This window comes from Gobio gobio, assembly GCF_949357685.1.
Source record: "Gobio gobio genome assembly, chromosome: 6".
NCBI classification, from domain to species: Eukaryota; Metazoa; Chordata; class Actinopteri; order Cypriniformes; family Gobionidae; genus Gobio; species Gobio gobio.
This window is the reverse complement of record NC_137102.1, coordinates 57,454,985-57,472,993: the sequence shown is the minus strand read 5'-3', so window position 1 is coordinate 57,472,993 and position 18,009 is coordinate 57,454,985. Positions and strand designations below refer to the sequence as shown.

The following is an 18,009-nucleotide window of genomic DNA, read 5'->3' as shown; positions in this document are numbered from 1 at the left end:
CTTCAGAATCCTATGGGTGACGTCACGGACACTACGCCCATATTTTTTGTAGCACGGACACAGTGTCCTTGTTAAAATCGCATATTTCTCTGGATTTAAACATTCTTGGAAACATTTGGGATAATGTAAGTATACAAGTCAACTAAATATATTAACACTGTTCTCGTGTTTAGTAGATATTTGAATCCAGAAATCTTACATATTGTGCCTTTAATGTCTGCTTGCTTAATAGGTCTATCTGTCCTCCAAGTAGGATTTTTTATGTTTCCCTTTAACTAGGAAAGTCACTAGAGAAAACTGTCTTTGATAGATATAATATTACATCATAAAGCTGGTTTGAACTGGTCTCTAAAGATGTGGTCAAACCCCCTCTAAAACCAGTCAGATATGACCAGGCTGGAAGACCAGCTTAGGCAGGTTTGAGCTTTTTTCCCCTTTTCTTCCAGCTGTTAACTATTATGCTTATGCAATGGCACTATCATAACACTTTATAGTCTTTGTTGTCACGATTCAAACTATAACCCAGTTCTACACAAGACAGTTTCATGTCAACCACGCATATGTCTTCGTGTAATGATCCATTCTGGAGACCACAATATAGTCGCATTTCATGCAACCGACTCTAGCTGGTCTGTGCATGCACGTGCGTGTGTGTGTGTGTGTGTGTAGCCAGCGCCCATCCCCCTAACACACACACACACACACACACACACCAATGTTCTCTCTTGTGATTCGAGCTCGTTCTGCAACATAATACCAGCCCATCCTCTGCGCATGCGCGAACTCCCTTTTTCCTACATCGTATATAAATAACCAACTGCGCCACAACAATAACACAAACGGTTTTCTAAACCGAACACATTTTATGCTCTCGTCACAACAAAAATAATTAATGGCGTGTGACGCCCCAATGGATCGCGCTCGACAAATACCTTCTCCTCCTTCTCCTCCTCGCGCCTCTCCGACATGAACGTTACGTTCCAGAACATTCGCTGCAGCGTCGGGCGGAAAGGGTGACGTCACGGTGCGCAGCGTCAACCCCCCCAAATCCAAAAGTATAATAATAATCATAAGAATAATAATAATAATAATAATAAAACGTTAAACTCCCTTACAAAAACATATTTACTCCATGAGATAAACAGAGAGTGGACGCCTTTCACTTGTAAAATTAAAAGGATATTTTCTAACTATATTTATAATTTTCTAAACGATTTATCATCATCTAAATATTATTATTATAAACACAAAAACAATCTAACACAATACAAACTATAAAACAATATAGGAAATAGCGCATAAAGTTAATAAATAAATTTGTTTTAAATAAAAAACCGAATAATAATGACTATTATTTTCTTATAGACGCAAAACAATCTAACATAATCCAAACTATAAAACCATAAAAGAAAATGAGAAACAACGCACAGAAGGTAATAAAGAAATATAAAACATCACAGGACTTATTCTTTGCATTCCAGCCCCGCCCACAATTTCTATATTCTGATATTTACATGATCCGCCCACCATGCGTTATGTACTTATATATCGCCCATAATTAAAATAATATAATAAATAAAATAACTAATAAGAACACATAAAGTGATTCAATTAAATTTAAAAGAGTATTGTATCATTGAATAATAATAATATAATATTAAAATACGCATACAAAACAAAGAGGACAGATATTCAACGGCAAAAAATATCAGCGTATGTAAGTCACAGCCCAGAAGGACAGCGAGTACGAGCACGCGCACAACGTTTTTGAGCGCCTCGGATCACGTGACCCCCGTTCCGCCAATGCGCTCCCGAGCTTTACGTGTTTTTTCGCTGGGGCTTTTCTTAGAGACGGGCTGACGGCGATGTTTTCAAAAGCAGCACCGAGAGACGTCACACAGCCGTAGGGTTAATGTTCAGCTTTTACCCTCCGACACACACATTTCTTTTTCTTAAAACCGTCGAGATTGTGTCTTCTGCTCGTAGGTGAATGACGAAGAGGAAGCCAAACGCGGTAAGCAGAAAGTTTCGGTTGTTTTTTTGTCGCGGGTTCCGACTGTAGAAGGAGGAAAACGCATTTAGTTTGGCTACGGAGAGCTCAAGCGGCCAGTCTGAGGTGCTAGAACAACAATAACGCAGTGTATGTGGGATTTTCGAGGCTTTTTGAATGAGTATTAGTATTAGCATGTTTGTGTTCTGGAGCGTTGCTAGTGTGCCGCGCGTGCGTCAGTGACAGGCGCGTGCGGTGTGCGTTTATAGAGCTGGAGGGGCCCGCATGTCTCATAAACCCACTGCGGGCTCATTGTCTGTGCGTGAGAGGGGTGGCGCAGACCGCAACCTAACACTGTATGCTGTAGTTTTCATAATAAACCAATTTAACTGGCGTCCTAATGTCAGACAGTCCGCGAGAACGCATTGCATTTATTGTAATTTGCATTATTTTCCACCACCTGTTTTTTTCTCTCGTAATGAATGACTGGGGCATGCCTGACATAAATGCATGGAATGTATGTAAATATATTTGTATGAGCATTTCTTGGCGTTTGCTCATATTGAGCGCGGTTGCAGCTGCGACGTGCATGAAATATTGTATCCATGCATGCATCTCTGGTGTGTGTGTGTGTGTGTGTGTGTGGTTTGCACAAAGCTTTATTTGGTGACCGTCCTTCGCAGAAACCTTTTGTCTAAAGGACGTACCGAGGCGTCTTCAGCTGTGTCAGAAGCTTGTCAAAATGCAGGTGCAGTTCGTAGTGTGTTTATAAAGATTTTTGTGGTGACATAACACGGTACTACATTGTTTACTATGAGCACAATCTTTTATAGATATAGATTTTATAGACCTAAAATATAATTCAACAATAACGCATTATTCACTAGTAAATTAAACGATTGCGTTCAGAATTAGTACCCACCCTGTAATCAAAATCATATATTATACAATATGTATATAGGCCTATATATAAATTAGTGAAGCAATTACTGCAAGAAGAAATATAAATAATTTTTTATTACTATAATATTTTTCTCTCTCTAAATAATATAAACTATTAGCACAATTGAAATACCTAAAATATAATTCCTTATTCAATAATTCATTATTCAGAAATAAATTAAACAACTGCTTTCAGAATTAATACCCACCCTGTAATAAAAAAATAATAATAATAATCAAATTTTATATATATATAGTGAAGAAATTACTTATTGGAAGATATAAAATATTTTTTATTATTATTTATTATTTTTTTCCTTCAAATGTTCTACGTTTAAACGATACATTTAAACCATCGTTTTAAATGCCTAAAAATACCTCAAATATATTTCAACAATAATTCATTATTCACAAATAAATTAAACAACTGGTTTCAGAATTAATACCCACCCTGTAATCAAAAAATAAATAATAATAAAAAGATTATATAGATAGCTAGATAGACAGACCGATAGATAGACAGACAGACAGACAGACAGATAGATGGATAGCAGATAGACAGACAGACAGACAGATAGATAGAGTGAATAAATTACTTATTGGAAGATATCAAATATTTTTTATTACCACTATTTATAATTTTTTTCCTCCAAATGTTCTACATTTAAACTATACATATTGTTGTGGGTTATTTAATGATTTAAGCGTTTTTGGTTTTGATTTGACTTTTATTTTTAGGGGAGGACTGATTTTATATTCATTTTAGCCTCTGAGTATGGAATCTAGATCAGATGTTTACGCCCACTCGCTTAGTCTTGTTCTGCACTCACACACTTTCAGAATGACATATTAGGGATTATTATTATTCAAAGATCCCAGTTTTCCCCAGCTGGGCCACCGTCCAAGGAGAGCCTGTGGTTCCTGCTGTTTTTCCATTGACCCTTTTTTTAAAGTCACGGGGCCACATGCACGAAAGGGCCCTGTGTGAGAATCTGTGCGACTCAATGGCGTTATGACGAACAATAACAGGCTCGTTTCTGTCTAGGTTGTTTCAGGGCTACTTAGCCTCCAAAATGCTTGTTTTATGGTTATATGGCGTGTTTACGTTAGATAAACGATGCATGGTGGTGCTGATGCGGTGGGAATTTGCAGCGACTGTCAAGGCAACACTCGCACGTATCTCCGCAGAATAACAAACTGCATTTGGCAGATGGAAAGCGACACAGATTGAGCCAAAGTAAAGATAGACTGACTATGAAATTGAGCTTAAAAGTTTGAAATAATAAATGTAGCCCCAAAGAGGCTGATTTTTTTTTTCTGTTAAAAACATTGACACGTGTAAGATTTTCTCCTTTGGGCCTAAAAGTGAAAAACGTTATGTCACAGCAGCCACAACTCTCTTATCCTCTTAATACCGTTCATTTAAAACATTTTTTTTAGACATTTTAATTCAAAATAACCCAGTGTTCATAATGTTTACCATAACATGCATACGTACGCAGGTTTGCAGCAGTCATTATGGAGTGTATCGTTTTTATTAATAGAACCAGACCAATGAAACCAATATTTGTCCATTTTGAGATTATACACACACACACACACACACACACACACACACACACACACACACACACACACACACACACACACACACACACACACACACACACACACACACACACACACACACACACACACACAAAAAAAGCTTCTTTTTTTTAAGATTTAGCAAAATTCATAAAATTTAATTCAATTTGATGGAATTTTACAATGACTAGAAATGTGTAAATCTTAAAAAAGGCTTAATTTTTTTTAACGTGTTTGTTCAGTGATCAATAACTATATCCGGTTGGCTGATTATTAGATAGATGTGGTATTATTTCCCACAAGTCAGTTTCAAATGTTGACGCCAGCTTTGTAAACATATTCTCGTCAGCATGAATTTAAAGTAATGTTACTGGATTTGGTGTAAATACTATGGCAATTTTGTCTCATTTCCCATAAATTACCATAAAATGTATAGATTTTTATTAGTAGTAATAAATCAGCATTATATCAGCCATCTTTCACTGGTGATGTTTGTATTATTGGTCATTAAATAATCTATATTGTCAAGCCAACAGTCTTTTTGTTATCTAAAACCATTATGTTTTTGAATTTTATTAGCATGTTAGTTGTGCCTATTTCTATGATTTAACAATACAAAATGTAGGTAATGTGACCAAAAACTTGTATCACGACACGAGCCATTTTAATTCACAATAATAATAACAATATATATCACAATATATTAATTTTTTCTTTAAAGTAGGTTTTTATGAAATCAAATTTTCTTAACACGAACTTCAATATAAAAAAATCACTAGCCTAAGTAAAAAAAAAACTTTGTAAATTAAATATAGATTTATTATTACTAATTCTATTTAGAGATGTTCTCTCTTTTATTGTTTGATTCACGTTAATGACACAGAGGACAGCAGGTTTATTAGGCTGCTGTCACTTTAAGACCGAATGCACAGATCCAATATACTTGTGCGTTTTCTTTCTCAGCTGTATACGTTCACTTAAGACATAAATGACTGTGTTTATGAGGAGGATACTTGCGAAAATGGGCATTTTGACACATGGGTATACCGTTCAAGCCCAATAAGGCGGCAAAAATCATTCAGTTCAGTTCTCAGTCGCTATATGAGCAGCGGCTTCATGTGTGCGCATCTCTCAGACAGTCCTGAGAAACATTAGCTGCGTCCGAAATCACGTACTACATTTGAATTTGAACTTACTTACTAAAAAGTATGTTCTATATAGTATGAATATGTTTAGTATGAATGTAATCTGGATGTACTACATCCACCATGTTGTTGTTATCATGTGACCTACCAGAGTCAGCGTCGCTTCACTGTCATTCATAAATCCTGTCCCGTGGCCTATGGGATAGTAAAGTGTCCATCGAATGCACACTTCAAAATCTCGCTGGAAGTAGTAGGTCATCCGGGGACTTTTCGGTTACTACACTATGTATTCGGACCATAGGCTGTGAAAAAATATGGACATAGTGTCCGTGGCGTCATCCATAGGATTCTGAAGAAGCGTAAAGTAGGGACGAAAATGGGCAAAGAGGCGGGACTTGGCTGGATTTGCGGTGACTAACAGACAGCAGATAAATGGCTATCCACCTGTCACTCAAAGTGGCCACGCCCTTAATTATGCAGAACTTTAAGGCTTTATATAATGTAAACGAATGAGTTATAACAACATTCACCCCCCCTCACAGTCGTCATGAAGGGTAAAATGAGCCGTATAGACCAAAACCACAATTTGTACCAGACTGTAAACATGTTTTAATCTGCTGTAAAGTTGGGCATTTTAACATGAGCTCAATGAGATTTTGCTCCTTCTGGAGTCTGTCTCTAGTGGCCAGTCGATGAATTGCAGTTTAAGTCACTTCCGTATTGGCTTCAAGCATAAACCGATTGATTCGGACATGCTGCTTACTGCGCTTCACCGGTTTGAAATCACTTGTTTTTAAGCTGCAATGCTTAAAAATGCATGTAAACGATAGAGATAGAGACGATAGTCTAAAATCTCCACTGGTTGACAAATATCCACTGGTTAATCGTGTCTATCACACAATAATTTACAATCTGAAGTCTCTAGTGCATTTGAAATAATACATGAAATGCATTTTCTGCCAGATCATATTTTATCTAGAAATGTCCCTGCATTAGTTGACATGAAATACTTAGGAAGTTGATGTAACATGCTAAATAATAGGGCTGGGTAAAAAATGATTTCTCGATTTTAATCGATTCTCACTTTTACAAAACAATATCGATTCTTAAATCCCAAGAATCGATTAGTCAATTTTTTTTGTACGAAATTCAAAAACATAAATATCGTTTTGGCGCTGTGGCGTGAGATCGCTCTGCCTCAGCTCAGCTCGAGAACCAGCATCGTGAAGCAAACATGAACGGATCTTCTCTTCCGCCTTAATACCAGTAACAGCGCGAAATAAACACGAATGAGCTTCTGAAAGTGTGTTAAAAGATACAGGACAACTTACCGAAATCCGTATCATGTCACATAGAATCACTCAATCAGTGTTTCAACCGCAGAAAGATGTAAGTCTTGTAACGTCACAGTTACCTCAGAAAAAACATATCCAGTGTCCATAAACTCGTCGGTCAGCTAGAAAAATTTACCCTAGAGAGGAGCATTTTGCTAATTATATTCACCGCATTGCATAGGATATTCATTGTCAATGTTCTTCAATATTTAATAAATCTGGCAAGTTTTTATGACAGCCACCATTTAAATGTTTATATTTTTTAAAAAAAACGAATTGGAGTAGAATTATGATTATGTAATTGTAAAGTTAATATTTATATTAAAAAAAACATAATTTGGTGTCGTTTTAAGTGTTTGTATACAAATCAGTTAATTTTTTACCTTAAATATTAGTAGGCTAATGTAGTATCAACTGACCATAGTTTACAACATTAGTTCAGAAATTAGTTTTCCTTGAGAAAATGTTCCATGTATTATACCTGATGCATATCCAAAATAATCGATATTGAAATGAATCGAAAATCGAATCGAAAGCTTGTGAATCAAAATCGAATCGAATTGTGAAATTTGTGTCAATACCCAGCCCTACTAAATAATGCTAATATTACTATCCAAATTGTATTATAAATTCATTTTAACCTAAAATTGTAATGTCAAAAAAAGGCATTTTCAGCCATATTTTATCTAGAAATGTCCCTGCATTAGTTGACATGAAATACTTAGGAAGTTGATATAACATGTAGTTGTATATGCTAATATTACTATCCAAATTGTATTCATTTAAACCTAAAATTGCAATGTAAAAAAAAGGCCATGTAGACGTTCTGCAAGAAATCAGAAGTGCACCAACAGGCACTGCACATTTCGCTGCTCTGTTTACAGTCGTGTCCTAGTTTTGCTTTCATTTGCACAGATGACACCGGTACAGCGTTTCTGTCGAGTTCATCCACTGCGCGCCGGACGGTTAGAGCAGACGTATTTCCATGAAGCCCGTGCGAGCCGAAAGCATGAGAGGGAGGGAGAAAAAGGGAAAAGCGCGAGAGACAGAAACAGGCGTGTGACTCACTCTCCTACCCATTAGACGTTGGCCTTTGTGATCTGAACCATTCCCGTGAGAGACCTCTCTCCCCGCTTCACGTTCAAACTGGATGCCATTTTTATTTTGCCGAGCTCCTTTTTTCCCCGCACAGACGCAGGGCTTTGAAGTACGAGGTTTTAACGCTGGCTTTGTGTCTCTTGTTGATGTTGATCGAATTTGACACATTTGCTTAAATTATTTCTAGTTGTGTTTTACTAAATAAAGGTGGCTGGTTTGAAACAGGCCCTCATTTAAGAGCTTGTCTGTCTTGTACTGCTTTTTTCCTGTGTGTTTGAAGAGCTTTCAGTATCACTGACCTCTGGAGCCATTTCGTAAAATAAACAAAAGCGCTTTCAGATTCTGCTCCGAACAAATGTAATCCAACAGCCGTCTAATCAGCAGGTCCAGGCTGAATCTTAACACGCCGCTTATTCTCATCATTACTAGGGTTGGGCATCGTTTTGATTTGAACGATTCTGATTCTGATTCTTAGTTTTCGATTACGGTTCTTTTCGATTCTCGATTCACAACATGTCACAGGCTCATTTCACAGAGGAAAATTGTATTTTGATTCAATAATTTTAGTTTTGGGACTTTCTCCGCTGGCATTTTCACTTGCTTTGCTGCAAAGGTGAATGGAGTTTCACACCGAGTCCCGGTTTAACAATAGCATTAACAGCAGTCATATTAGGACTGCTACTAGCGTGGGCAATTTGCGTGTAGCTACATTTATCTACAAGGGGGAAAAATAATTTCAGTAACGTTGTTGTTCACCACAATTCGCAATTTGGTCAAGGGCTTTGTTATTACAGTCACTTACCTGATTATGATGAGGTGAGATTATGTTAGTTCACCCTGAAATGAAAATAAAGCCATCTTTTACTCACCCAGTTGTTGTTTAAATGCGCGTGTTCCTGTGTGCGTGCACTCCGAGTCGTCAGTAGCCTCACGCAATATTGTCATGACAACCGGTACACAACATTCACTTAAGGAGGTTATATTATTAGTATTATTTCTTATCATATACGTTATAGAAAAGACGAGAAGCGCGTTTTTTTCTATTGAGCTTGATTTCTCAAAATGGTGTGTGTGTGTGTGTGTGTGTGTGTGTTTATCCTGGGTGCAATGACAACAACAGTGCGAGTTATTATAGTAGGCATGAGCGCCGGCGGCTGCTGACGGCTCATAGTGCACACAGAGGAGCGCGCTCAGAATAACGGCCGAGCTCAGTGTTTTGACTGAATAATACGGTTTCTTTCTCGCAAAACTTATAGTGTGCCCCTGAACACTTTCCATATGGCGCGCGTCTCCCTGTATCGTTGCGCGATACATTTGTTTATTTTTTGTAATGTTTTAGCTGATCGCCATTCACTGCCGTAATAGGAAGGAGCGCGTGCAGGAACAGTATTTTAAATGTCATAGGACATAGGGCACTGGGACAACATCCGGGTAAGTAAAAGAAGGCTTTATTTTCATTTCAGGGTGAACTATCCCTTTAATACCGTTGGTTAGCGCAGGGTTGCCCGAGGAGGACCTGCGCAGCATTTCAAACACGCTACACTCGTTAATTTATACACCACATATTTGTAGTGCATCCTCCCGTGCAAGAAATAAGTTTGTCATATGTGTTGCACTATGCCGACCCAGGCTTTTTAAAAAAAAGTGAAATAAAGCCACACTTTTGAGCGCCGCTTACCGTGCTCCATGTCTGCAACAGAACAAACGGGCGCGGCAAGCACTTCCGAAGACTTGCGCGTTTGGAACCGATGATCGGAATCGAAAACAAAATTTCTAAACGATTCCAATGGCATCGTTATTTTTTAAACGGTTCCAAGTTGGAACCGGTTCTCGATGCCCAACCCTAATCATTACCTTCTTTAATGTTAATTGTAGGTAATGTAAATTAATGCTAATTTGATCATTCTTACAGCTGGCCACCAGTATTTTTTTAATGCTTGATATCTAAGAGCTTATAATACTGATATACACTACCATTCAAAAAGTAACATTTTTCCAATGTTAATAAAAGAAGTCTCTTCTGCTCACCAAGGCTGCATTTATTTGATCAAAACTACCGTAAAACAGAATATTATTACAAAACTGTTTTTTTTATTTGAATGCATTGTAAAATGTAATTTATTCCTGTGATGCAAAGCTGAATTTTCAGCATCATTACTCCAGTCTTCAGTCCATAGTTCATGTGATTCGCTGATTAATTGCAAAGTTATCCATCATAGTTATCCACGTGTCATTTGCACGTTTTGATCTGCCATTTTACAAATTCAACCGATTTTAAACCAATACTGCTGCTGTCTATGTCATTAATGTCAATCAAACAACAAAACACAGCTTTAAGAAAGATTCATCTATATGTAATTTATACTGTAAACGAACACTGTAATGTTATTTTACATAACATTTTTTATATTGTATGTATGCTTGTAATTTGACTGTTCACTTTGCTCCGCACAGCTCCGTTATTAATGCCCGATGTGTACGTTCACATTTTAACCGGTACTGGTACCTTTTTTCAGTACTTTTGGGATGTTTACATAAATAACTGTAAAGCACCTGTAAGTCATTTATAAAAGTGTTATTGACATTATGCCAGAGCTGCCCTGGTCTCTGTCTGCCATTGTCTGTGATGTTTGATTACTGTAATATTTACTAGTAAATAGTAGGCTTCTAGCTACTTAATTTAATTCATAAAAACAACCATATTATAATTTTTTCTTATTTATTTTAATTTCTATGAAAAGATTTCCCACAAATAATGTGTTATGTTTTTTCTGGTAATCAAATGAAGACATAAGACATTAATTTAATTTAATCTTTAAACTTTTTTTGTCAAACAAAGTGCTGCATAACTGAGCTTTATATTGTTCAAATTAAAACATGAAGAAAAATTGTAATTGTATATAAAAAAACATAAAAAAAATAAAGTTTTGATAATTTATAATTATTACATTAGTGTTAGTATTATTATTAAATCTAAATTCTACTGTACAACAGTAATTTATTTGTCAAGTTAGCCAAAGTTTTATTTTGACGGGTTGTCGTGAATTTGAGTTTCTGTGTTTATGATATGACGACGGCAGTCGTTTTTCTCAAATGAAACGGTAAAATGCTCATGAAGTGACTCAGTGGCTCTGGAGATGACGTTCGTGCGTTCATGTCCTCATATGAGAGGCAGAGATGGAAACACGTGACGTCACGTGTGTGTGTGTGTGTGTGTGTGTGTGGTAAACTCATAGACTGTAAACCGCGCGTCTACAGCATTCATTCGCACAGAGACGCAGGATTCGTATTTAAATGGTCTTTTTGCGGTTTAATATTCACAGACGCCAGTCTATATCGCAATATGCGTTCTCAGGTACCGACATTTGGTACCGATTGATTTAATGTGAATCGGTACTCGGTAGGACCGACGTCATTCGGTCGGTGCCCTTAAAAGTACCGAGTTCAGTACCCAACCCTAGCGGCCGTGCTCATTTACATTCTGTGAGTGAGATCTATTTGAATATACTACATGGTTTCTACTGATACAAAGCTTAATGCTAATCGCTGAAGTAACCCTTTAATTCGATTTGTGTTTACTTTGAGTATGACTTTAGCCAGATTAAGGTAATCAGAAATCGCTATTTACATGGTAGTATTGTCTTAATCAGGTTAATATCGGAGTATTGTTGTACATGTAAATGTACTGAATGTTGAAAACAGTTGTGCTGCTTCATATTTTTGGGGATTCTTTGATGAATAGAACGTTTCAAAGAACATATATCTTTACTGTCACTTTTAATCAATTTAAATAAGATCTTGGTGAATAAAAGTATACATTTATTTAAAAAAAAAAAAAAAATCGTTCTCACCTTAAACTTTTGAATGGTATAGTATCATTTCCAAGACCGAACACACTGTTTGGATTTAAATGTAACATTTATTTAGCATTTACTATTTTAAGTATAAAGCCAGTTATTGGTCAATTACTTTAATGGGTCTGGTCGATATTTCGTCTTGCATTTGCATACTTGCATAGAGCATGATTATGTCATAAAAATCTTTTTTTGTGCATGGAGAGGAGATGTCCGGCATTGTTTAACTCCTATAATAACAATATTTTATGCTGCACTGGTCACCATTTTCTCTTTAGACACCTGTTCTTTTCACCGGCACGCCATCAGCATGGTAGTTTGTACTTCAGATCGGTGAACAACTGCATATGTCACGAGTGTCGAACATTTTCCCCTTCTCTGATGTTTCTTTCGAAGAGCACACAAATCCTCTGAATTTCCTCTTTTACGAGTCCCTTATAGAAACCAATCGCATTTGGGGAAACCCCTTTTAAAAAAAAAAATACGTCAAGTTTTCATCCTTCACCCCGCAAAGGTCAGGCTTTAAAAGCCTTCAGTGGGACGACGTGGCTTTCTGGGTGTGTAGGACTCAGCTGATGCGGTGACTTGAGTCTTTCCTCTTGCTGCTTTTTCCTCTACAATGGAAATTCAGACAAATGAAACACACTCTTTATTTGCATCATCGCAGGTGTAACGAGGAAGCCTCTTCTTATCAAGAACTCTTTGAGCTGTCTAATGTTCTTGAGTTGGAGATTGAGACTTTTGAGATTAAATAAGTTTGTGATGCTTCATGATCTTCATATGTTTGTGTTGGTTTCTCGTTGTTCTCAAATTAACATGTTTAGCACCAGTAAGGCCCAGTTTCACATGGATTAAGCCAGAATTAGGCCGCAGTTCAATTAGGACATAGCTTTTTTTAGATGTATAGAAGTAAGAAAAAGCATCTTAAGACAAAACAATGGCACTGATTTATTCTAAGATATGTCAGTGCAAGTTAAAATGGCTAAAATAGGGTGCTTTCACACCTGCCTCATTTAGTTCGGTTGAATCGTACTAGAGTTTGTTTCCCCGTTTGGTGCTGTTCGTTTGGTCAGGTGTGAAAGCAGCAATCGCACTCGGGTGCGCACCAAAAGCAGACCAAACAAGAAGGGGTTTGACCTTGAAGAGGTGGTCTTGGTACGCTTTCAAACAAACTCTGGAGCGGTTCGTTTGTGGTGAGAATGTGATCCGACCTCGAACAGACCCAACTGCAAAAAGTACTGATCATTTTTGGACTAAACCAGCTGCCGTAGTCAGCCTCGCTGAGCATTGGGATCATAGACTGTAAAAAAATATGGACGACGCGACTCCATTGACTTCCGCTGACCAAAGTTGAAGCTTTCATAGGCCCGCTCACGGCGCTGACATCTTGGGACCGAGTCTGCGCAGTAGCGATCTCGGGACCGGAGTTGCGCAGTAGAGAACAGGAAGTAGAGGCGCGATTATCAAAAGCCCGCCCACACTCTCACAGATGCAGAATAATTAATTATGTTGGTGTGAAATAAACAGTTATGGAAGTGTAGAAATGAAAGCTAAAGCTCCAATCTCCTCACAAAAATCCAGAAAAAAGTCCGTTAGTGCCTCAGTGACAACTTCACTCAGAGAAGCCGTCAATCTCAGCTGTCAATCATGACGTCACACCCCCGTTTTTATAGCATCAAATAACTCACTAAAACTAAACTTATTTAAAAAACGAACACTTGAAATGAAATTATTGTAATAAAAACTGCCTAAAATGACAGAAACCATCTTTAGGAAACAATTATTTGAAGTGTAATTAAATAGTTTAGTGTGTCTCGCGCCCATTGAAATACATGGAGAGGCGGGGTTTAGGAGCTATACTGGGACCGGCCACCGGGGGGCGATCGAGGCGCGAAAGCTTCAATTTCTGACTGGAGCACTACAGGCTTGATTGGGATGTGTTGAGGAAGTGTTTGTTGACAGTTTGCACTTTAGCATGGCAGCTCGCGGACAAACTTGGAGTAGTGAGGAGGTGCGGAGCCTCGTAGAAATTCGGTCTGATGACCATATTAGGTCCCAACTTTCGAAAACTCACAAGAACAGTGCGATCTTCGCTTGAAGTGACGAGCGATGCGAGCTCCGTTTGCAGTGCATTAGAACGTTGTTTTCAAGCCGCATCCGCACTTCATTATAGAAATGTATTGTTTGCATATTGTGGTGTTACAAACAATGTAATAGATTACGGCAAGGGACTAGGGCTGTGCGATATTGAAGAAAAATGCGATATTCGATATGCGATTACGATATTGCTTTAAGTGTGTAAAATCTATTTCTTTCCCCAACTGATATTGTTCACTTCAAGCATAACTGACTTTGTTTACATGAATACTCGTTAAGACAGCCATTTTGACATAACTGTGTGTGTATTTGACAGTTTGAGTGTGTAACAAGACACGAAAAAAAGAACGGCTTGTGTGCACGTTTTGGTGTGTGTCAGACAGCACGAGACTGCAAGTTGTTTTTCACAAGTTATTGCGTTTAATAACTCTTTTTTTTAACAACAAGCAAGTCACAGAAGTAACGGTCATGTGCCCAGTCTATTCTCTGCTATATGCGTCAGCCTAAAACGTACACTTTTCACAATGTTGAAGTAGCATAAAATCATTCAGATATTGCGTGCCCTTGCGATATGCATATTGCAATATGTACATTTGCGATATTTCGATAATTTCGATATATTGCGCAGCCCTACCGGGGACAAAAACCGCGCAGTCGCAGTTTAGGAAATACGCCATGGCCAATGAGTGATGTGGATGTTGTCATGTGATTGCATTTTGGTTCGTTTCAACTGGTTTGGACCAAAGCAATCAGTGTGGTGTGAACAGGAACCAAAAAAGCTGAAAAATGCTACCATGTATAATTGTTTGCCCTTGGTTCGGACCAAATTAGTCTGGGACTAGATTTAATGCCCGGTACACATTGTATGATTTTTAAGGGTGTGACCCTACACTGGTTTCACGGTTCGATTCGATTCGATTATGATGTCATCGATTTTAATTTCAATTCGAGATCCCGATGCATTGTTAATGCACTGCATCCTCAATTTTCACATTTCACATTTATACAGTTTTGTCAAATAAATACAAGCAGTCAGATATATGAACTGAGCCTTTAATTTTACTTGCTCAAAGAAAACACACTTCTTGAATGTATCAAACATAAAAAATACTCAAGTCTGGGCACAGAAGACAACAGGAGCATTTAGAACAAATACACAAAAGTAAAAGCCATTCAGGAGGTGAACTCCATTAAATCTGCATATTGTGATCAGATGTAAATGAAATCGTTTTGATAAATCAGATACTATCTGATGTGATCTGTAAAAACGCATGAAGGGACCAGATGTAAACAGGCCCTTTAAGAACACTAACGTTGTTATCATTTGATCTATTTTTGCTTGAGCTGGTCCACCTTGGCACTAACAGGCGTTAACAGCTCACGATGAAAACGGCTGACATGGTTTCTCAAGTTAGTGGTATTACTGCATATTTAATTTGAGCGTGACATAAATTTACACACAGCGTGTGCCTTCTCCAGGTTGTTCATAAAAGCCGAAATGTGCCCAGATTTTAAAGTAGTTAGAGCATTTTTTATTACTCGCACTCGCATCTCACCTCCCTCTGCCATTGTATGCTACCGCGACAACACATGTACGTGACAAAGGACATCAGAAAAGCGTCAGTACATTATAATCGGTTATGGTCTATTTCTGAAACGATTCCGAATCGTCCTCGTCTGCATCGCGATGCATCGTAGAAACGATTAGTCTCAGATGAAAGCTGACCAATCGTGGCACCTAAACGGTGGTCCTGCGTCGTACAGTGGGAGAGATTCAAGGATGGCTGTTGTCACAGCGACCAAAGATGGTGTCATAAATTGAGCATGATCATCTCAGTGTGTTTGCTGGTACGGCCTACGTCTACTGACTAGCCAATAAAAATGCAACATGAAATGAACAAGCTCCAATTGCAAAATTGGCATGCCAAGTTGGACACTTTTCCCATATCTCCATATTCGTATCTTTCGATGATTCCTCTTTTTTTTTAAGCAACTAAAAACCACAATAGCACATACTAATGACGTTTTATTCTTCTATAATAACTTGTGCGTAGCCTACGATTCAGTAGGTGCCATCCCTGTTACAGTCTACATGCATGTCATTCCCAGGTTTATTAGATCCATGTCATACAGTGTGATTTGTAATGGTTTTATAGGATTGCCGAAATTGTCTGTAGCAGGCATAAGCCCTGTCTGTGAAACTGACATTAGATTTGAGGATAAAAGAATGGTAATAACCTCATATTAGTTAATTAACATATTGATTCTGGTCATAGTAGAAGCGATAGTAGCAAAACATTTCACTATACACTGTAAAAATGATTTTGAGAGTTGTAAATAAAACAAAGATTGTTGCTGTACAGTTTACAAGAACTTTAACGTTTAATTCAATGTGTTGCTTACCATTTCCTTTTAGTCAATTGTGAAATTTACCATCAGTTTCTGAGGAAATTCTACACAAAAAAGTGAAAGAAGCATGTAGAAACATTTAGAACAATTTCCCTGTTCTAACATTTAAAAAGAGAAAATGTATCTTTTTATTTATTGATTTAAAAGAGAAATGCCTCCAAGCTGCCATTTGCCATCTCCACAACGTAATTTGTGAACATTTGCTTAAAGAAAAAGGCATATAAAAATGATTTGCATTGTGAGGATTAACACCATTCCATATACACGGTAAAAAACATGATTAATAAGTTATGACAACATATGTTTTTACATTGCTTTAACTCATCAAAATAAGTTAAGCAATTTCCAACTATGTTATACAAAATTCAACTCAAATCAGTTTAATGGAATTTGAGTTGAAATGATTAAACATCCAAGTTGATTGATTGGGGGCATTCTGTAAAGTTCATCAGACCTAGCAACAGTAACCAGGGGGCGGAGCTTGATGAATGATTAATTCGAGCTTTTGAAAGTGCCAGCTATGACTGAAGGTTTGTTTTTGTTAAAGCGGCCCCGTCGTGCTGCTGAGGGCTGTTGGATTGCGAGGCGATTGGTTTTTAGAAACCCTTCAATCAACAGGGTCTGTGTTTGCTGGTCTTTATGCACGTCCTTTCAGGAAATAGAGTGACTTTCTCCTCACGCTCAAGACACGGACGGCACGCATACACGTCTGGTCGACATTATTTGTTTTTGAAGCCAGAGTCGCATTTCCCTGCAAGGATGTGATGTAACAGTCCATGTTTTATTTACATAGGCCTACATATGACATTTTTTTTCATGAAGAGTGACATGCTCATGATCCAACCAGAATATATATTGAGTGAAATGTGTTTTTTTGGTGGTCAAGAAATGAAATGTGTTATGATTTATTAATTTCTTTAAAGGGTACATAACACACACACACACACACAGTTTTTTACCCATCTCATGTTAATCTTGAGTACATGTAGAGTAGTATTGCATCCTTCACATCTCTGAAGAGTCTTTAGTTTGATCAGATTTATAAAAGACAGATACGCTGTACCGATTCTTTCTGAAAACAGCCGAGCTCGTGGAGGTGTGCAGTGGGCGGAGCTAAAGAGACACGAACATACACACACACACACACACACACACACACACACAATACATCATGGCATTATCCCTGGAGAACTTTTGATTCACTATACGTTCGTGTTGTTGACATTATATGCACTTACACACCGATCGCCAACAAAACACCAATTCGATGCAGTTTCACTGCAGTTTTCATTCGCTTTTACATTTCGCTTTGTAATCAAATCTTCTGCAATCATGTCGTCATGAAATGAGATCTGACTTCTGCTGCGACTCTCGCTCGGCTCACACGTCATGTTCAGTTTTTTAATTGTAGTTAATCTGTTCTCTAACTGAACAAAATAATTTTTACTATATCAAAACTGGGATGAAACAGATCGTTGTGTTTTGTATCACTAGGTCAGTGTCTGTTCAACGGAGCGCGCTGCTTCTCGAGATTCCTGCCTTTATTAGAGAGA

General features: G+C 37.7%; 1 protein-coding gene across 2 annotated transcripts in view; it reads left to right on the top strand.

Annotated features, from left to right (window-relative positions):
* The first annotated feature begins 1,807 nt into the window (after positions 1–1,807).
* ankrd12 (ankyrin repeat domain 12) overlaps positions 1,808–18,009 on the top strand; it is a 92,279-nt gene continuing 76,077 nt past the window's right edge. Inside the window, exon 1 of one of the 2 annotated variants that reach the window (XM_079818615.1) lies at positions 1,808–2,014. The gene's annotated coding sequence lies outside the window, so the exon portion shown is untranslated. The remainder of the gene's footprint in view (positions 2,015–18,009) is intronic. The other variant, XM_079818614.1, reaches the window with a different exon arrangement.